The 22021-nt window shown below is 41.0% G+C and overlaps 1 pseudogene across 1 annotated transcript; it reads left to right on the top strand.

Moving 5' to 3' along the window:
* Positions 1 to 3682: 3682 nt before the first annotated feature.
* Positions 3683 to 4495, top strand: LOC102126600 (bis(5'-nucleosyl)-tetraphosphatase [asymmetrical] pseudogene; annotated as a pseudogene). The gene has a single exon (XR_012417222.1). The product of XR_012417222.1 is annotated as a bis(5'-nucleosyl)-tetraphosphatase [asymmetrical] pseudogene (transcript).
* The last annotated feature ends 17526 nt before the right edge of the window (positions 4496 to 22021 follow it).

The raw sequence follows: 22021 nt of genomic DNA, 5'->3' as shown, positions 1-22021 counted from the left end.
CAAGAAATTCACATACCTAACACAATACCCATGGCCCAGAGCTGGAATTTGGCTGGTCCAGGGCCTCACTCACTTCTGGCGTAAGATTTCAGAGGGAACAAAAATAAACCACTCAGTAATTAGGATAAATAATATTTACAATGGTTAATGTTCTGTGTCGACCTGACTGGACCACAGGATGCCCAGATACCTGATTAAACACTATTTTTGGGTGTGTCTGTGAAGGTGTTGAATATATTTTTAGAACAGCCGTCTCACTCTGTTGCCCAGGCTGGAGTGCAGTAGCATGAACACAGCTCACTGCAGCCTCAAACTCCTGGGCTCAGGCGATCCTCCTGCCTCAGCCTCCAAATCTCTTAAATACTAAGAGATTAGTCTTTAAATGGAGGGACTGAGTAAAGCAGATGGTTCTACCCAGTGAGGGTGGGCACCACCCAATGTGTTGAGGGCCTGAATACAACAGACAGGCAGAGGAAGAGAAATTCCCCCTTTTTCTGCCTGACCACCGAGTTGGGACATCAATATTCTTCTCTCCTTGATGCTCCTGGTTCTCAGGCCTTCAGACTCAGATTGGAATCTACACCATTAGCTCTCTGGCTCTTAGGCCTTCCAAGTACATGACTGGCTTTCCTGGGTCTCCAGCTTGCAGAAGGGAGGAATTTTTCACCTCTATAATCACATGAGCCAGTATCTTATAATAAATCTAAAAAAAAGATTTAGATTGATTCTCCTATCTAAATTGGTTCTGTTTCTCTGGAGAACCCTGACTAATGCAATATTTTAAGATATCAAAATTAATGCAAAAATATCCATGATGAACAAAATTATCAAAATTTTAGATAAGGCAGGCATGGTGGCATGTGCTTATATTCCCAGCTCTGCAGGAGGCTGAGCTCAGCAGGAGCATCCCTTGAGCTCAGGAGGTCGAGGCTGCAGTGAGCTATGATCGTGTCACTGCACTCCAGCCTGGGGACAGAGCAAGACACTGCCTTAAAAAAAAAAAATCAGATAAAGTCAGAATCAGTCACAGTGCTGTGTTGAGCCAGATTTGCAGCCTGAGGCCAAAGGAAAAAAAAATTCAGTCATAATGATCCTGTCATTATGTCAATTTTATTTAAAAATTTGATATTTGTCTATTGTGGGTCTTTTTGTATTAATTTTGATTTATTAAAATATTGTATGAAGGCCAGGCACCGTGGCTCACGCCTGTAATCCCAGCACTTTCAGAGGCCAATGCGGAGGATTACTTGAGCCCAGGGGTTCAGGACCAGCCTGGCCAATATAATAAGACCCTTATTTCTACAAAAAAATTTAAAAATTATCCAGTCATGATGGTGCACACCTATAGTCCCAGCTACTTGGGAGGCTGAGGCAGGAAGATTGCTTTAGCCCAGGAGGACGAGGCTGCAGTAAGCCATGTTCGTGCCACTCAACTCCAGCCTGAGGAATGGAGTGAGACTGTTTCAAAAACATATAAATTATGTATGAAAATATCATTTGTCTGAATCACCAAGTGTTCTGGAACACCCTTAACTTGTAATTTTTTTAATATTAATTTTTATTTTAAGTTCCGTTCGTTTCCTCCGTGCATTCACCTTCTTATAGTCTGTTATTCCTAAAAGCCTAAAGTTCCTTTCCTTTGTCTTGTCATTTCTCTGCAAAATGATTGCTTTTTTTATTATGATGCTATATAAGCCCAGGTTCTAATCACCCCTTTGAGTCCCTTATCACTAATTTCTCCTGTGTGTATGCAGGATGCACGTGTTAATAAACTTTCTGTTGTTGTTGTTTTGAGACAGTGTCTTGCTCTGTTGCCCAGGCTGGAGTGCAGTGTTGTGATCTTGGCTCACTGCAACTTTTGCCTCCTGCATTCAAGCAATTCTCGTGCCTCAGCCTCCTGAGTAACTGGAATTTCAGGCATGCACCACCATCCCTGGCTACTTTTTGTATTTTTAGTAGAGACAGGGTTTCACCATGTTGGCCAGGCTGGTCTTGCACTGCTGACTTGATCCACCCGCCTCAGCCTCCCATGGTGTTGGGATTACAGGCATAAGCCACTGCACCCGGCCTTTCTCTTGCTCATCTGCCTTTTAGCAGTCTAATGTGCAGGGATCCAGCTAATGAACCAAAGGTGAGTAGAGGAAAATGGAATTCCCCATCACTCTGTCCACATTGTACTATCTCCTGAGTTTCCAACAGAAAACACAAAGTTTTCATACCCATCATTTAATTATACAAAGCAAGCAAGCACCTTTGCCTAAATTCTTCTGTGACTTGCCCAATGACTGCTATTTTCTAAACCAAAAAAGTTCACTTAGGTGTTTTTCCAATGAATATCCCATTTTCTACAAAAATATGTAAGTAGATGCCTCCACTCTCTTAGAATGCAAAGCTTAGCTATAGTTCTGTCCTAAATACCTATGAATTTTCTATTTTTACATCTGGATCTTATATTTATTAACAGTTTACTGCTTGCAAGGAACTATGCTAGATACTTTTCAGATATTTTTATACATTTTCTGTTCTTGCAACTATGCAAGAGGGAAGATATTTTTGCCTCCATTTTATAGATGAGAAAATTGGGGCTTAAAGTATTTTGGAGGTGGGGGGAACTGGCGGTGGCACCTGTCACCCCATTGATCGCCAGGGTTGATTTGGACCCCATTGATCGCCAGGGTTGATTTGGACCCCATTGATCGCCAGGGTTGATTTGGACCCCATTGATCGCCAGGGTTGATTTGGACCCCATTGATCGCCAGGGTTGATTTGGACCCCATTGATCGCCAGGGTTGATTTGGACCCCATTGATCGCCAGGGTTGATTTGGACCCCATTGATAGCCAGGGTTGATTTGGCTGACCTGGCTGGCTAGGTGGGTGTCCCCTTCCTCACTCACTGCCCCATGTGCATCCCTCTTGAAGCTGCCTGCTAGGTTGAAGAGGACAACCATCCCGGATAGAGGAGGACAGGTCTTTGGTTAAGGGTATATGAGTAACTGCATTCCCCTGCTAGAACCTGCAAACAGGCTCTCAAGAATTGTAGTATTTTGCTTGAAGTCATATAGCTAGTAAGTTGGTAAATGAATTTGAATGAGATCTAATTCCCAAGGCAGGGTATTTGTCATGAAACTGTGTTATCTCCCATAATTTAGCTTCCCCCTTCCCTCCTTTCTGCCTTCCCTTCCTCTCTTCCTCTCCCCTCTGCTCCCACTTTGCTTCCTTTCTTCCTTCTTTAAACAAATATTGACTGTAAATGTGGCAGTGTTCTAGGTGCTGAGGATACAGCAGGGAACAAACCAAGGCACTGCCCTCGTGAAGTTTATATATGAGTTAGTGAAACCAACTTTGCAAAGATTATGACGGTGAGAGGAATCTAGCGTGGCTGACTCCTTCTTGCTTTTAGCCTCACAGGCCAGCTGTCCCCACTCATTTCTGGGCAGAGGCCAAACTAACCATGGGAGGCATTTAGTTTATAGCTTAACCTGGAAGGAAGGATGATAACAGACCTTCCCTAAAACTGATCTCCTTGTTGTTCAGGGACTGAAACTGCCTTTGTAAGGCTAATAAAAGGCCACAAGATTGGGATTACGAGAGAGGCCTGAAATCTGCTAGAACACGGGAGTAGTTTCTATGATCCTTTACTACTCAGGAGTCATGTGGCCAGAGGTCATAAGATTCCTGACTGGTCCAAGATCCGCCTCCTGCCTCCCTCTGCTTCTGGATAAGACCATGGCCCTGAGAGCATGTGGCTTGATCATCTTCCGAAGATGCCTCATTCCCAAAGTGGACAACAATACAATTGAGTTTTTACTGCTGCAGGCATCAGATGGCATTCATCACTGGACTCCTCCCAAAGGCCATGTGGAACCAGGAGAGGATGACTTGGAAACAGCCCTGAGGGAGACTCGAAAGGAAGCGGGCATAGAAGCAGGCCAGCTGACCATCATTGAGGGGTTCAAAAGAGAACTCAATCATGTGGCCAGGAACAAGCCTAAAACAGTCATTTACTGGCTGGCAGAGGTGAAGGACTATGATGTGGAGATCCGCCTCTCCCATGAGCACCAAGCCTACTGCTGGCTGGGGCTGGAGGAGGCCTGCCAGTTGGCTCAGTTCAAGGAGATGAAGGCGGCACTCCAAGAAGGACACCAGTTTTTTTGCTCCATAGAGGACTGAGCTGACTGGAGCAGAGTCATTTACTTCAGTAGGATCCTTGTGGGCCTTCTAAGATGAAGCCACCCTCAGGTCCAGGGAAGGTTGTGCTAGTATTTGGCTCATCACAGCCAAGAGCAGATAGATTTGTGAAATCGGCTCAACTCCCAGATGAGAGCACACAAAAATCTTGGCTGGGTGGAAAGGAAGGCAAAGAGTAAAAATAAAAAAGGCCAGGCCCAATAAGTGTACCTTGTACTTTATAAATAAACTGCAAGCAGCTCAAAAAAAAAAAAAAAAAAAAAAAAAAAAAAAAAAAAAAAAGAGTCCTGACTTCCCCAGGTGCTCCCATAGATAACATCACTATTGTAGAACCTAACATTTGTCTTTTGAGATGTTTTTCAGACTTTTGCATTCTGGCAACTGACCAACCCCACCTGGATTTGTGATTCATGACTCAACTGGCCCTGTGCCCCTCACTCAGAGATGGACTTAGTGCAGGAGGAGCGTTTTCCACACTCCTATAGTTTCACCCACAGTCAGTCAGCAGTACCCATTCCCTGGCCCCCTATCCACCAAATTACCCATAAAATCCCTAGCCCCTGAGTTCTCAGGGAGACTGATTTGAGTAATAACTCCAGTCCTTCCATCTGGGGCCTTGGGTTAATTAAACTCTTTCTCCACTGCAATACCACAGTTTAAGCGAAGTGGTTTTGCCTGTACATCAGGCCTGTACATTAGGACTGAGTGTAGAGATGCACAAGAAACAAATAAGCAAATTTGTATGTTTGTGTGTCAGATGGTGGTAAGTGTTGAAGCTCCCACCATCATTCCTCCACCGCCCCCCAAAAAGGGCATCAAAATATGAGGAATAGGGGGTGCTGGGCAGGAGGTTTGCTGTTTTATACAGGGCATGCATAGATATACGTAGCACAAGACCCACACATTTACTATTTATTACAATTGAAAAATCTTTCCATCAGCCTCTTTCCCACATAAATCTTTACTAAACTGAAAAATAATTTGTCCCTTATGTCATTCTTTTTTCTGTAAGCTTCTAAATGTTTTTAATGTATATATCGCAACATAGCATGCTCTTCTGTGGAATGTTTCTCAGCTCTCATCAACACAGCTTGTTGGTAAGACAAAGCTGAGGTTACTGCTTCCCATGCTCTGGAAGAACGCTGCCTTGGCAGAGTGTCCACAGGGTTTCAGGGAGAAAGGAAAGGTCAGATTTTGTTGGGAACTGGAAGTTTGGTTTAAGGTGGGGCCTTCAAAGCAAGTGTTTGACTAGGATTGGGGTCGGGATCATGTTTACCAGTTTAGGGTTAGTGGAAACAGCATGGTGAAGAATTTGAGGCAAGGGGTTCAAGAGTCCGACAGAATTGTAAACCAGCATTTGATGCTTTCCAGTGAAGAGTTGACAGATCTTTTGGGAACTTCCAGTAATGAGCAATCAAGTCATTTGCCAGGGCAAGACTACCCTGGAAGAGTCAAGTTATGCCAATAAAGTTATATGAATAAGGCTATGAAGACAACATAGTAAAGTCATGTTAATGTAAACACTTTGAATATATAAATAGATGGCATGCATAGTAAAACCGGAATAAAAAAAAAAACTTCATGCAATTCTTATAAACCATAACATAGACACATTTTTAAATTTGAAAAGTTGGTTTTGGGAACTGTATGAAATGTCATGATCAGAGATGATTGTCAGTGTCAAATTTGTTTTCTCTATTTTCTGTTCTGAAACTTCTGAGGTGTTTTGACATCCATTCTTTTTGTCATCTGGATCCACAATCTAAAACAGGACAAAATTTGTGTTTCTGACCCATTTTAAATCTTTACAGACAGATTATATGAACACATATTATATTTGCTTAAATTGGCTGTGATTCAAATAGGGGTGATTCTAGGCCAAAATATTTGTTCTTTGCAGTTTGGCATTTGATCACAAGGTCTTCACCTTTTTCACTTTTCACGCCTGGGCCCCAATTTTCCACACTGCTTCATATAGATGTGCTTCTTTTATGATGGTGGCAGTGGTTAGAAAGAGGTGAGGAGGTGGAATGGAAAAGTCTTAGCTGGCAAGTTCCCAAAAATACTTTTTCAAACTCTCTGGCCAATTTGGAGAAGTGATCATCATTCATGGGTGGCAGAGGTGGCCATTCATCCTCTTTGATGCATTTCAGTTTCAGCACAGCTGTCAGGCCAAGGAAGTTATAAATCTTCCTACATGTTAACATTCACATTTAATTAATACTGACAGGCAAAAGTGTCCCTAGAGGGAGATGATGCGATAGAGAGAAGGAAATTTGAGAAGCAGATAATAAAGGTAGTGTATGATTGTATTATATCTGGATCAATCCAGTTTGATTATCCAGTTTGATTACTAACAATATTACCTTCTGTTGATATTTTTAATAGTTTGCTTTTTTTTTTTTTTTTTTTTTTGAGAAGTGGCTCATCTGTTGTTTGGATTTGGAGTTTTCTAATGCTTACTTTAAAAGATTAGACTTCTCTCCCTTTTTTCTTTGGAAAAGGTAGGAGAACAAACTCAGTCATCCAATTTCTCATGCAAGATTTTAGAACTTTTATACCCATTCCTGACAACCATCAGTTTCACAGAAGTCCCAGATAGTTTATTTTGGGCATCAGGGTATGACGATGTCCAGAAGCTGTGATTCCTAAGTGGTCCTTGGGCTCAGTCAAAGTTAAGTTGACTCAGCAGCCATGAGTTATGCAGGCATTAATAGTCCTTTGACGATTTCACCCTGCACTTTTTACATGTTAAAAAGCAGCCTAGAGGATGACCTTCCCTCAGGTGCCTCTGGCAATAACTATTTATATAATGAACAACCCATGCAAATTTGGGAGAAAAAAACCCAAAAGCCACAGCATACCCAGAACAGTCCTATGTGGTTGTGTTTAATGCGTGATATGCTTCTGAGATGGGTGATGGGAAAGGAAGCCTCATTTAACCTCTCTTCCTATGTGCATACTCTTCACCTTCAATCTATGGGATGCCTGATAGGGTGGCCTCCTAGGGAATTTCCAAATATTACTCTTCCCCACGTCATGTTTTTCTCCAGAGATGATCTCAGAGATGGTCTGAGTACCTACAGAGTGTGGAAAAACAGTCAAGTAGTCCAACAACGTCTCATCTGGATGAATTTACTTTCTTCTCCAGGCTCTAGTGAGGGTAACTTCCCTTCCTTCCAGATTAAAAGTCTCACTATTAATGCATCAATATTGCCAATTGTTAAGACTTCTTTTTATTTTTATTTATTTCTAGAGATGGGGGCGTTCTCACTATGTTGCTCAGGTTGGTCTCGAACTCCTGGACTCAAGTGATCCTCCCGCCTCGGCCTCTCAAAGTGCTGGGATTACAGGTGTGCATAACTCCACCCAACCAAAGCCTCTTAAACAATTCCTGTATCTGATGTTTGGCTTTTCGTTAGGATGGTGAGCCAGGATGGGTTGCTGGCTTTCTTTTCCCAAATCAACCTTGGAGAATCTAGTAGTAAGACAGAAGCATGGAGCTGAGAAACTAACATAAACATGGCATGAACGTCCTGGGGAATGTGAACAGTGGAGTGAACTCCTGTTTGTGGATGGTGGGAGAAATGGGGGCCAGGTTGGAGAGACAAGAGATAGCTTGAGAGAAGGATCTCACAGGCACAGCGAGAGCGCAGATTGAAAAAAGCTTTTATGTTCTGCTGTTGCTTCTTTCTTCCATGATCTTGGGTTAATGGTTGCTACACCCTTCACTTCAGGAATCAGCCATTATAGCCTGGGTCTTCAGGTTAATATCAGAGCATAACAAAAGCCTTCCAAGAGTGAAGAGTTCATAACAATATATGAGGAATGACTAGCCACACTCTGGCACTTTCTTCACCTCTATCTCTCCAGGGCAAGTAGGTTGTAACTGAGGGAGACGATCTACTCACAATTCCTATTCTTTTGAGGAGTTTAAAGATGAATTCTTGACTGGAACAGCTGCTAACCAAGTGTCAAGCATGATGTGTATATTAAATAAATAAACAGCAACAAAAACTCCCTCACCTAGATGCTATAGTCACATTTCAGAACGTCAAAGACAAAGAGAATTGTAAGTTTGTAGAGATAAACAGCAGATCATCTACAGAGAAACAAAAATCAAACTTTTCAATAGCAGTGCTGGATACAAGAAAACAATGGCTTAGTATTTTAAAACAAAGAGAAATGAACTTCGAGCCAAGATTTTTATATCTAGCCATATGGCATTTAAACATGAGGGCATAAATACAAATTTAAGTACTTCCTCCAAGTGTGTGTTGTTTGTACAACAGCAGTCCAGGATTAAGGGGGCAATTTCATGGTATGGGGGTCTAGTCTCCTTCTATTATGTTGATGTGTCATCCTGAGGTGCTGGCCTCAACTGTATGATCCACTGTTATTACTCTGGACACCATCATTATATCCACGTTTCAGCCATCAGAAACGAGGAACTGGAAGACATACCCATTTCTTCCATGGGAGAATGGAAGTGATGGGAAAGGAAGCCTCATTTAACCCTCTTCTTACGTGCATACTCTTCACCTTCAGAAGCAATCTATGGGATTCCTGATAGGGTGACCCTTTTTAAAGTTACGAGCAAAAGATGATCACATCACTTCTATTCATATCCCATTGGCCAGAACTTAATTACGAGGTCACATCTAGCTGCAAGAGAGGATGAAAAAGGTAGTCTTAATTCTGGATGGATATAACTCTAGTTAAAATTCAGAGTTTCTGTAACAAAATGAAAAAGTGGAAAAAGGAGATATTTTTGCTACCACTATATACCCCAAAACAAAAAAATTCACTTTATAATAGAGGAAAAGACAAGAATGTCTCTAACACCGCTACTGTTTAACATAATTCCAGTGACTGCCATAAAAAAAAAAAAAAAAAAAAAAACACATGGCATATAAAGCTTGGTTAAGAAAGAGAGAGATAATATAATTTACCTAGGAATGGAATCAATAGATAAGCTACTAGAACAATTAAGGGAGTTGATCAAGGTTGCTGGATACATGATCAACATAAAAATCAAAAATTTTTTAATACTTGTATTAACTGTCTAGAAAATACAAGAAAAATAAGGCATGATTTATAATTTCAATAAAAACTAAAGGTATTTAGGAATTAAAGAATAAATCTTTTTTGAGAAAAAATTTTAAACTGAACAAAGGACACAGAAATTAATCCAACTAAATATACTTTCAGTGTCTCTGAATGGATGTTAATATTATAAAGATGTCAATTCTTCTCAAATTAATCTATACATTCAAGGAAGTTTCAATGAAATTCATGGTTAAATTTACTACAAAATTCATGTGAAAGACTAAAGGTCCATGAATGGTCAATTTGATCTTTAGAAAAATGAGAAATGTGGCTGCTTCTGTTCTATCAGATACTAAGACATACCAAAAAGCCTCACAGTGATAGAAACAGTGTGATATAGATATGCAAGAAGACAGTAAAACAATGGAGCAGAGCAGACAATTCAGCAACTTAATATATGATGAAGATGGCTCTACAGATTAATATGAAAGCATACATGTTAGTAGATGACATTGGGAACACTGACTCCCATGTAAAGAAAAATGAAACTGATTCCTATCTACCATGTGCAAAGTTGGACTCCAGAAAAGGACTTGGATATGAAAAATATACATGTCAGATTTAATAGAAAAGATAACATGAGAATATCCCCTTACATGAGGGATAGAAAAAGGCTTCTTCTTGCGAAGGATATATCATAAAGAAATAACTAAGGATTTCCATGCAATGAAAGATGCCACAGGCAAGGTTAGAAGTGACAGATACTGAGAAAACATTGGCAAGGCCTAAAACTGACAAGGAACCGAAACCTAGATAACACAAGGAACTGGGGATTTCTGCACATCAACCAGAAGAAGGTAGGAACCCTGACAAAAGAACAAAACAAAACAAAAAACTTAAGAATACAAATTGGTGATTTACAGAAGGGAAAATCCAAACAAAAGTTAACAAACAGCAGAGTTGCTCCAGGGTATTATTCCTATTATTCCTCAGAATTCTAAGTCAACATACAAGGAAATATCATTTCCACACAATAGTCTGGCAAAGGATAGGCACCCCCATGAACAGGCTGGTGGAAGTATAAATTGGTGTTGCAGTCTTTAAGAACATCCTGGCAGGAAATCATTAAACTGAGTATGCATATTTCTAGGATACAGGAATTCTCTTTCTTGGTATTTCTGGAAGGAATTCACACACAGGCCCACGTTGGAACAGGCTTATGGATACTCATCATAGCATTGTTTGTGGGATTTGGAGGCCTTCAGGGTACCATCTCTGGGATAGAGGATCGGTATAATGTTCTCTATGTCTGCTGTGGAACACAGGGCAGCCCTTTGAAGCAATGCACTGAATGTCCACACACCAACATGGCCCATTCTCAAAGATAGAGTGCTGAGTAACAGTTAGAAGAAAGAATGCTATCTGTAGCTCAAGACCATTTGGCTCACACCTGTAATCCCAGCACTTTGGGAGGCCGAAGCAGGTGCATTACCTGAGGTCAGGAGTTCGAGACTAGCCTGGCCAACATGGAGAAACCCCATCTCTACTAACAACACAAAAACTAGCTGGGTGTGGTAGCACATGCCTATAATCCCAGCTACTTTCGAGGCTGAGGCAGGAGAATTGCTTAAACCTGGGAGGCAGAGGTGGCAGCGAGCTGAGATTGTGCCACCACACTCCAGCCTGGGCAACAGAGCGAAATTCCATCTCAAAAAAAGAAAAAAATAAATGCACACAAACCTAAAACAAACTTCTTGAAAGAATAAATATAAATGAGAGGATATGCATCAGAGATACTAGAAAGTTTGGTGGTGGCAGGGAGGTTGGAGTGGGAGTGGTAAAAGAAGAGAATAACTAGAGAAAGGAGGAAGGAGTCCAGCACAGACCATTACTGAAAACATTTTCTGTTTGTTTCCCTCCTGAAAACATTAGGATGGGTGAGCTCTCAGAGGGATCCTGGCTCTGAAGGAACCTAAGTGGGAATGAACAAGGGATAGTGTGAGGGCGTGGATTTGAGGCTGGTGGATGGGTGAAGGGATGACTTGAAAGGTGATTTGCTACTGATAAGAATCCCAAAGAGGAGAAAATTAGAATCCAGGTGAGTACCGCCTTCTTCCTGGTTTTGCCAGCTTTTCCTTGGGAAAGCACATAATCTTTAGATTGAAAAAAAAAAAAAAAAAAAAAAATCCAAGGCCAAGTACAAACCACAGGGGGGCACTTTTCCCTCATTAAAATTGAAGATCCAGCATCTTAGAAAAAAGAAGTCCACAGAACACGGTGGGAAGGCTCCGTCTCACATCACTGGGGAGTTTCTGGCTCCACAATTAATTGCCAACACCTGGGCTAATTTCCCCAGGTGTAATTTGTCTCCACAAGGGGCCAACCTTTAAAATCTTACAATGCATGAAATATAGCTGAGAAAGTACAGTTGAAAGAAAAAAAAAGTCATTCAAACTTTAAAATAACCTGATCAAAATAATATTAAATAGCATAATACTTGTGCAATGCTATATTTGTTTCTTCAGATTCCCCAGAAATGCTTTATAAGTCTATACTTCAAAAATATTTAAACTTTGCTCTCTTAAAAATCTTTCTAAATCCTAGAATATTGGTTTTGGAAAGCTCTGATTTATTTCTTCCTAAAGCTGGGATTTTGTTTCCAATTTTGCTCTTGAAAATGATTTCAAATTCACTTACAAACAAATGAAATAAAATAATATAATGAAAATTTTTGGAGTATGACTGTAACAAAAAGGTCAACTTAGTAATATAACAGCTCTATAGAATATCATCTTATATAGAGACTTTAAAATGCTAAAATGTATATTATTTTATTTCTTATGAATAAAGGTAGTTGGGGCAGATGTAGTATCCTGAATTCAGAAAAAGGCAAGTCTTTTAAGTGAAAGTTTCAAGGGAAGTATTGGTATTTGAGGTAGATTTTGAAAAATGGGTAGACTTTAAGTGACGAAAAGGTCATTGAAGGCAGAGGGAACAATTTGAACAAAAGTTCATGTATTAGTCCGTTTTCACATTGCTATAAAGAACTCCCCAAGACTGAGTAATTTATAAAGGAAAGAGGTTTAATTGACTCACAGTTTCACGTGGCTGGGGAGGTCTCAGGAAACTTACAATCGTGGTGGAAGAGAAAGCAGGCACATCTTACGTGGGGAGTGAGCGCAGGAAAAACTACCATTTATAAAACCATCAGACCTCGTGAGATTTCACTCACGATCACAAGAACAGCATGGGGAAACCGTCCTGGTAATCCAATCACCTTCCACTAGGTCACACCCTTTACACATGAGGATTACAATTCAAGATAAAATCTGGGTGTGGACACAGAGCGAAACTGTATCAGTTGAGAAATGATAAAAGTGAAGACATGTTTGGGAAATGGTGTTTCTATTTGCTAGGTTCTAAGACTGGTCATAACAAGAAACGCCAGTATAATACCTACTAAGTGCTTGGTACTATTCTAAGTGCCTAACATACATATATTAACTCACTTAATCTTTACACAACCCTAACAGAACACTTTTCAGGTGAAGTAACTGACCCATAAAAAGTTGACATCTGATCTGGTGTTGAACCCTGGTGTCTGGGTGCTGATGATAACAAGGGTATAGTTTGTAGTTTGGATATTGACTTTATCCAATGCAGGAGTTAATGCAGGACAGGTGAGCCCCCAAAGTGGGGTTAAGCCCAGGAGGTTTCTTACCTTCACCCAGGAAAGAATTCAAGGATGAGCCAGTAGAGTTAGACGGCGATCTTTTATTGAACGGTACACGCTCCCTGTGGAGTAGGGCTCACTCATAGGCAGTGCACCAGTCAGTAGCAGTTTGGGCTGGTGGCAACTGTATTTATACTCACGTGAACTCACTTTCAATTACATGCAAATTGAGGGGAGTTACTTTGAACTTTTAGGAAATGAGGCAATAACTTCCAGGTTGTTACCATGGAAAGGAAAAGTAATTTCCTGGGTCATTGTCATGGCATTTGTAAGCTGTCATGGCACTGGTAAGAGTATCTTATGCTAATAAGCAATGAAGATAGCTAGTGATCACTTTCCTCACCTTCTGCTGGTTCCTGCTGGTTGGTTTCTTTCTTCCTTTTTTTTCTTTTTTTTTGGTTTTCTTTTTTTTGAGACAGGGTCTCACTCTGTTGCCCAGGCTGGAGTACAGTGGCATGATCATAGCTCACTGCAGCCATGATCTCCCAGGCTCAAGCAATCCTCCCACCTCAGTTTCCTGAGTAGTTGAGACCACAGGCACAAATCAACATGTCCAGCTAATATTTATAGAGACAGGGTCTTGCTATGTTGCCCAGGCTTGTCTTGAACTCCTGGGTTCAAGCCATCCTCCTGCCTCAGCCTCCCTGGGGTTACAGGTGTGATCCCAGCTTAGTTTCTTCACTTCATCCTCTCGAGACTGGGAAATAAGTCCTGCCAATCTCCTACTCAATTGCAGGGCAATTGAGAGAAACTGCAAATTTTTTCTTGGAACAGCAGCATGGCATGAGACCTACGTATGACAACTCTGAAGAAAAATATTTTGGAAGTGCTATAGGATCGATCAGGTTAGGAAGTAAGTGAAGTCAAGGGACCAGTTTTGATGCTAGAAGAGGGGAAGGTGGTGACAGAGAAAATATATTGAAAAGGTAAAAAGAGAGGGGGAGAAATTAAAGATGAAGATAAATCTAGGAAATCTAGCCTGAAAGGCTTCACAGTGGCTCAGTAGCATCATCGCAGGAAATAGAGAGGTCAAGAGGAAGGTTTAGTTTGGGCAGGAGGAGCAGATAAACAAGAACTTCAGTGAGGTACTGGCAGGAAATCAAGGTGGCAAGATATCCAGGAAGCTTCTAGATATAGGAGTGTTTTCTATTCACTAGAGAGGACAAAGCTGGAGGTCAAATTTAGGAGTCATTCAGTTAAGGAACAAGGAAGTCAATCCGTGCATGCGAAACATTCCCCGAGAATCACAGCAGAGGGATAGAACTAAGAACTGGACCACAGAGAAAAGCATTTTAGCCTATACTTTTCAAAGGTTGTTGACTCTCTTCCACCCCCTAAATCCAGAGCCATATAACATACTCATGCCACTAACAAACCCTTTAACTGATTATTACAGGATTCAACATCGGTTTAGGACAAGGCGGCCTAACCAGAGTCTCTGGGAAGGCCACTCTCAGATGTTGAGGCTGAAAATCTCTTGCTTCTGTGTTAATAATGATTCTCTTTCTGCCTTTTACCACTTGTTCCTATGCTGTGAGTGGGTGTGGTACGTCCACTTCTAATAGCTGTGGATCTTCATCAATAAGCTATTATTTTATGTTTTTTTGTTGTTGTTGTTGTTGTTTGTTTGTTTTGTTTTTTTGTTTTGTACAGATGGACTCTCGCTATGTATTCCAGGCTGGTTTTGAACTCCTGGCCTCAAATGATCCTTCCTCCTTGGGTTTCCAAAGTGCTGGCATTATAGGCACGAGCTACTATGCCTGGCCCCAGCTATTATTGTATATTTTCTGCTTTTTCTGTTCCTGAAAGAATGCTGCAGATGTGGACATCACTGGAGAACTCGCCTCCTTTCCCCAGTAAAAATGGAATGTTAGTCTGGCTTGCCAGGGGTCTCAGAAGGAGAAAATGTTATGCTTTGTGTGTTTATCATGCTTGTGAATTCCATAGATCTGCGATTTTCAAATTCAAGAAGCCTCCCAAATTAAAAAAAAAAATCTCAAGATACTGTCTGGGCCAAGGGAATATTTTCCCTTCACCCTCTGAAGGTTCACTGGAAATCACTGAAAAGAAGCAGATTAATAGGAGAAAAAGCATACACATTTATTTGATCTTCGTGGGTTTTTTTTTGTTTGTTTGTTTTGTTTTTTGAGACAGATTCTCACTCTGTCGCCCAGGCTGGAGTGCAGTGGCATGATCTCAGCTCACTGCAAGCTCCACCACCTGAGTTCATGCCATTCTCCTGCCTCAGCCTCCTGAGTAGCTGGGACTACAGGTGCCCACCACCATGCCCGGCTAATTTTTCGTATTTTTAGTAGACACGGGGTTTCACTGTGCTAGCCAGGATGGTCTCTATCTCCTGACCTCGTGATCCGCCTGCATCAGCCTCCCAAAGTGCTGGAATTACAGGCATGAGCCACCGTGCCCGGCCTTGATCTTAGTTTTATGTGACATGAGTGCCTTCAGAGTAAAGACCCAAAGATACAAAGGAAATTGTCAATTTTTTACTTAGGTGCAAGAGAATGTGAACAGCCATGTAGAAACAGGCTTGGAACAAAGGGTCTGATCTAATGCTAATGGACTGAGTGGGGAAACCCAGCAAGGACTATCTGTCTAGATTCTTCTTGGCCTCTCTGTGCAGCAATTTTTCCATCTGGGAATGGGGCACAACCCTGTCTGAAATGAGGGTCTTATGACCTCTAGTCAGTGTGTTAGTCTGTTTTCCCACTGCTGATAAAGACATAACTGAGACCAGGAAGAAAAATAGGTTTAATGGACTTACAGTTCTGCATGGCTGGGGAGGCCTCACAATCATGGTGGAAGGCAAGGAGGAGCAAGTCACATCTTACATGGATGGCAGCAGGCAAAGACAGAGAGCCAAGCAAAAGGGGTTTCTCCTTATAGAAGCATCAGATCTTGTGATTCTTACTCACTACCACAAGAACAGTATGGGAGAAACCACCCACATGATTCAATTATCTCCCAGCAGGTCCGTCCCACAACATGAAGGAATTATGGGAGCTACAATTCAAGATGAGATTTGGGTGGGGACACAGTCAACCATATCAGTCAAATAAGGTAGATCAAATAATTTCCTTATGGCTTCTGGGTTTTTTGTTTTGTTCTGTTTGAGACAGGGTTTTACTCTGTCACCCAGGCTAGAGTGCAGTAGCGTGATCACAGTTCACTGCAGCCTCAAACTCCTGGACCCAAGCAATTCTCTGGCCTTAGCCTCCTGAGTAACTGGGATTACAAACTTGCACCACTATACCCATCTAATTTTTAAATTTTTTGTAGAGTCTGGATCCCAGGCAGGTCTCAATCTCCTGGATTCAAGTGCTCCTCCTGCCTTGGCATCCCAAAATGTTGGGATTATTCAAGAGCCACCACATCCAGCCCTTATGGCTGGGTTTTACGTGGAAAGTTTGGGGTCGGGGAGTTAGAATGATATTTTTAGGTTTTATAGCTGGTTTGGGGGAAAAAGTATTTCTGGTTTCTGTGACCTGCCTTGGGGAAGAAAGATTCTAGTTTCCACAGCTAGCCTTGGGAGAGAATGGGATGAGAGATGGAGGGCATGAAAAGGAGAAAAACTTTTGCTTCTGAGACCTTCATTTTGGGGTATTATTTTCTGAGTCCCAACAATACTATGAAATTTATTTATATTTATGAGACATCATCATAATGCATATTTTGCCAATGAACGCCTAATCTGTGTCTTTAATATGTTATGGATCCATTCATTCTGCAAATGTTTTCTATCACCTACTTAAGTAACAGTGTGGTTCTAAGTGCTGGGGATACAGTGTGAACAAGACTGTCAATATTCCTGTCCACTAACAGCTTTGACTTCCAAACAGGAAAACTGTGAGTTTGAATGTTTTTCCTTAAATGAAAAGAACAATTAAAAAGAAAATAAGAAAAAAATGGTAAATTTAAGTTTCTTAAATACAGAGACAAGTACAAATCAATTTAAAAAGGTTAATTGGTCATTCCTTTAAAAAAAAAAAGTATGGGAGAACTATCTGTTACTCATATGTGGGGCTCAAAATAAGTTATATTATTTCACTATCTGTATTGAAACATTATAAATTCTGAATATGTATTTTATGTAAAAATGAATGGATGAGAAAAGGCATGAGGAATTTTCCTTCCCTCGGGTGTCTATTAAGTGCTGTTTGTCTCAGGGAGGAGGAATCTTCCTTTCCTAGGCTGGATAATATTCATCTGTTCAGCTCTGCTTAAACCTGATGACCAGCTCTATAAAAAGGTGCATTCTTAAAATGCTAACTCATCTTCAGTCTGTAATTTTAGATTTTGTAATTTTAGATTTTGTATTAAATTTTTATTGTCTAGCTGTCCTTTCTTCTAATTAAATCTCTAAACATTTGTGTGTGTGTGTGTGTGATGACACTGGTCTATTCCTATATCTCTATCCTATTGTATCACTGACAAATGCCTGTAATTTATACTTACTAAACAAAAGACTCCTAAGTAAAAGTTGTTTCATTTTAAAGGCATTTTTCTCTGAAAACATGACTACTGAAATTATTGCACTTATTTAAACTATTTTCCAGAACAGATTTAAAATAACTAGGACAACATCAGTCGTTCTAAGGTGGAATGAAATCAGTAGCAGCAATAACATGCCACAGTTCTCAGAAGAAAGGAAAAATATCTTCTTCCAATTCAGTGGCAACATGAGGTCATATTTGATGGGCACCTGTGGAGACAGTAGAGATTCCTGGGTTCACAGCTGCTAATCACTTGCTTTGGGACCTGGAAAAAGAATCATTTTGCTTCCCCTGGTTGGCTTTCACAGCTGGAATAGAAAGGGTAATTAGACTGTTGTTTGGATAAGGCAGGAAAGAAAATTTGAGCCGTGCTCTCCTTAGCCCAATAATCTAAATACAAAATATGATGTTGGCGCAAATGATCTGAATAACTCCTTCGACTTTTTATTTTGTGTGCATGTTGGAGACGTGATTGAACAGACAAAGTGGTCGTCAAAGAAAAATTGTCAAAGCAAAACAAATAAAAATGCCCATGGGGGAATAAAACAGTGAAAATAATTGGCCGAGAGAAGTTCCAAGTTAGTAAGTTTCTCAGAGAAAGCAAGAAGAGAATGCCAAGTTGTCTTGGCTCTATAATATTAGTTATAATATAAATTTGACTAAATTTATATTTTAATTACATATCTATAAGATGTTAAATATCACTGAAACATCTTAATAGAGTTAATGAGGTGATAAGACAGGGTACAAAAATGCCAGCTAGGTCAGACATGAAAAGTTCATCATCAAAGCAGGCAAAATATAATTATATTCATTCTCTAGCCTAGACAATCAATTCATTAGAATCAGGTGCCTCTGAACACAGGTGCAAAATAGGAATCATTCAAATATGCAAAACATAATTAAGGAACATTTTCCAAGGGAAAATTAATTAAGCTGGGTAAACATACGGTTATCTCATAACTTAAAAGTGAAATTACCACTTACACCCTGTGTAGAGTCTGGGAGAATAAGAATTCTGGTTTATAACCTAAGTGATTTGGAACAGTGAGGTGATCAGCATCCTTGGGACAGAGCCATCCTAAGTAATTCAGTGAATGTAAGAGTATAAGAAGATGCCCTCCAAAGGCCGGGCGTGGTGGCTCACGCCTGTAATCCCAGCACTTTGGGAAGCCGAGATGGGTGGATCACGAGGCCAGGAGATCAAGACCATCCTGGCTAACATGGTGAAACCCCCTCTCTACCAAAAATACAAAAAAAATTAGCTGGGTGTGGTGGCACGTGCCTGTAGTCCCAGCTACCAGGGAGGCTGAGGCAGGAGAATCGCTTGAACCTGGGAGGCGGAGATTGCAGTGAGCTGAGATAGCGCCATTGCACTCCAGCCTGGCAACAGTGAGACTCTGTCTCAAAAAAAAAAAAAAAAAAAAAAAAATAGCTGTAGCTGTCTCTCCAGATCAAAATTAAAAAAAAGAAAATGCTCCCAGAAGCATGGTGAGTATGATGTGAAAAGCTAAACAGAGGTCTTCTCATCAAAAATTCTTCTGAGGGATTATCATTTCCGTGGCCAAATATGAAGGAACCGAAGGGACAACGTCTAAAAGGAAGAGATCTGAAATGAGGCATTTTATTCATCAAGGATGTTCTTAATTATCAGAATGATTTGGCTTTAAATAACAATTCCTGTGCTATTCATGTGACTCTAGATCAAAAAATGCCTCCAGATCTTAATTTCTCACCTCCTACTCTTATAGGGTACAGAAGAGAGATTTAATTTCTGTGCAATTTCCTAATCACAATAGTACTATTTGTTAATCCCCAAATGACAACCTTTGATTTTCCATTTGGACATCCAATTTTCCATATTTCGCTTTTGGAACAATAAGTCTCTTGGATGAGTGTTTGATTTTACTGAATTGTACTTTTCTGGGTTCTCAGGCTTGCTTTTTAAAAACTTCGATAGTGATCCAAGAAACCTATTTTACCTGTGGAAAGCAATAGTGAAATGTACTGGGCTTTGAATAATTTACAGTATCTTTTTAGGAAAAAAAGGTAAACTTTTATAGTAAATAAAATATGTATTTAGAAGAACAACATAAATATGAGATAGGTCCCTGGGTCACTGTTTGTTCAGAATATCTTTGCACAGAATGTGTTATATATTTAGACCCACAATATATTTTATTTATTTAGTTAGTTATTTAGAGATGAAATCTCACTCTGTCGCCCAGGCTGGATTGGAGTACGGTGGCAAGATTGCAGCTCACTGCAACCTCCACCTCCTGGGTCAAAGGGATTCTCCTGCCTCCGCCTCCTGAGTAGTTAGGATTACAGGCCCGCGCCACCACGCCTGGCTAACTTTTGTACTTTTAGTAGAGACGGGGTTTCACCATGTTGGTCAGGCTAGTCTTGAACTCCTGATCTCAAGCAATCCACCCACCTCATCCTCCCAAAGTGCTGGGATTACAGGCGTTTTCTTTGCAATAACTTTGGGAGAAAGATATTCTTATGCAATTAATGAATTCATTAGAATCATTAAAACACATACCTAGCACTTAATTCAAAAAAGGCCAGAGGAATACACAGTGGAACGTGAAGTCTCACGCCACTCCAACACTTCCTCTCCTGAAGTAACCATGGTTACCGCTTCGTGTATACACAGTGATACTTGAGTAATACGCTACTTTTCCTAAACAAGGCAAATGGGATGGCACTATACATAGTTGTGCACCTTGCTTTGGGCACTTAGTATCAAGAATGATATTTTTGTCCTTATTTTATAAATGAGGAAATTGAGGCTCAGAGAGGTTAAGTTGCCTTAGCAAACTAAGCAGAACTGAGAATTCAGGTCTCTCTGGCCTACGTCTCAGGTTTATTTTCTTTTCTCTTGTTGACACTTGAAAGCACAGGAATGCCTTTTCGTCTATAAATAGCAGTGACTGCCACCAAGCCTGGGTGGATCTACAAAGCACCGGAAGTCTGTCTTTTCCCCTTCCTTTGTGAATTCTTCTCCCACCTCCTCCAACTCTCTCTCCCAGCCCTAAGCTTCCGGTGTCTTCACACAACTCACAATGCCCTACTTTAGCTGTGTCCTTGTTAAAGGTATCTATCCTTATAGTTTTCTACAGAAATGCCTAAAGCACCGCCTTCCAATTGTCTCTCCTTGACACCTCTCACTCACAGTCAGAAATTCTTTTTCTAAATAAAATGGCTAAGCATTGAGCTCTCTGGGGAAAGTACCCCACAAAAGGGAAGGGGGTGGATCAAAGAACTCTGCAGGTGGCGGCAGGTGACTGCAGCTAGACAGCCACAGCCTTATCCCTCTTACTAGAAAGATGAGCTCATGACTCCAGGTGGGTCCTGTGCAAGGATTTTTCTAACTGAAGCTGGGTTGGAAGCCATCTCTTTGGGACACTATAGGGCGATAGGTGTGAAGCTGCCTACAGCTGCTAGATGAAGAGCGCTCTCTTGCATTAGAAAGAAGTAAGTTCACATGCAATGTATTCAAGAAAGGCTTTCCGAGGGAATTTGAACCTGAGATCCAAAGGACAAGTAGACATTAGCCAAGTGAAGGATGGATAGGTGGGTGTTGGGAGGGTGTTGAGTACAGCATACAGGGGAGGGTCTTGGAGAAAATACAGCATATGCAAAAGTCCAGAAAAAAGAGAGAATATGTCACGCTGGCTCAACTGCGGGAGGGTGAATGTGGCTGGAGCATAAAATGAGATGAGGAAACTGGAGAGGTGAGAGACGCTTGAATCCCAAAGCAATGCTAAGGATGTAGGCATGAACAGGAGGCCACTGGAAGCATAGGTGCGTTTGCAGGGGATGGAGGGAGCGGGCATTTCATGATGTGCTAGTCAGTGCTCCTGGTTACAAGTAATTGACCTGGGCAGCGGGGGAATTTAATGGGAGGATATTTATTGGCTAGTTCTGGAAGCATCAGGAGGACCAGAGAACAGCAATTGGGAAATAGACATAAACCCAAGGAGGCCAGGCAGCAGAAACAATCCCACCAGGCGTCAGCTACAGACACTGCTGTGCAATAGATCACTGCATGTTTGTCTTTTATGGCCATCATTCTTTCTGCTGTTGGGGAATGGAGGGGAAGTGGTGGTAGGCAAACCAGCTACAATAAAATCTGATAAGAGGGTGTTGCAATAATCCAGACAGAAGAGATGGTGATGGCCTGGACCATGGAAAAGACAAATGGCAGTGTGGCTGGAGAGAAAGGAATGGGTTCAAGAGAAATTGATGACATAGACTTGAAAGTGTATTGATGGGTTGGATGTGGTGGCTGGGGGCACCGAAGAAGAACAGGGAGTGAGGGGTGACACTCATGTCTGGCTCTGGCATCTTGTTGGCTGAGGGTGCTCTTCATTTAAAGAAGTGGTCCCCAATCATTTTGGCACCAGGGACTGGTTTTGTGGAAGACATGTTTTCAACAGATGGAGTGGGGGTGGTTTCGGGATGGTTCAAGTGCATTATATTTGTTACACACTTTATTTCTACTATGATTATATTGTAATATAGAATGAGATAATT

The sequence above is a fragment of the Macaca fascicularis genome, chromosome 9, assembly GCF_037993035.2.
Source record: "Macaca fascicularis isolate 582-1 chromosome 9, T2T-MFA8v1.1".
Taxonomy (NCBI): domain Eukaryota; kingdom Metazoa; phylum Chordata; class Mammalia; order Primates; family Cercopithecidae; genus Macaca; species Macaca fascicularis.
Note: the sequence above shows the minus strand (reverse complement) of the source record. Positions and strands in the feature narration are given on the sequence as shown.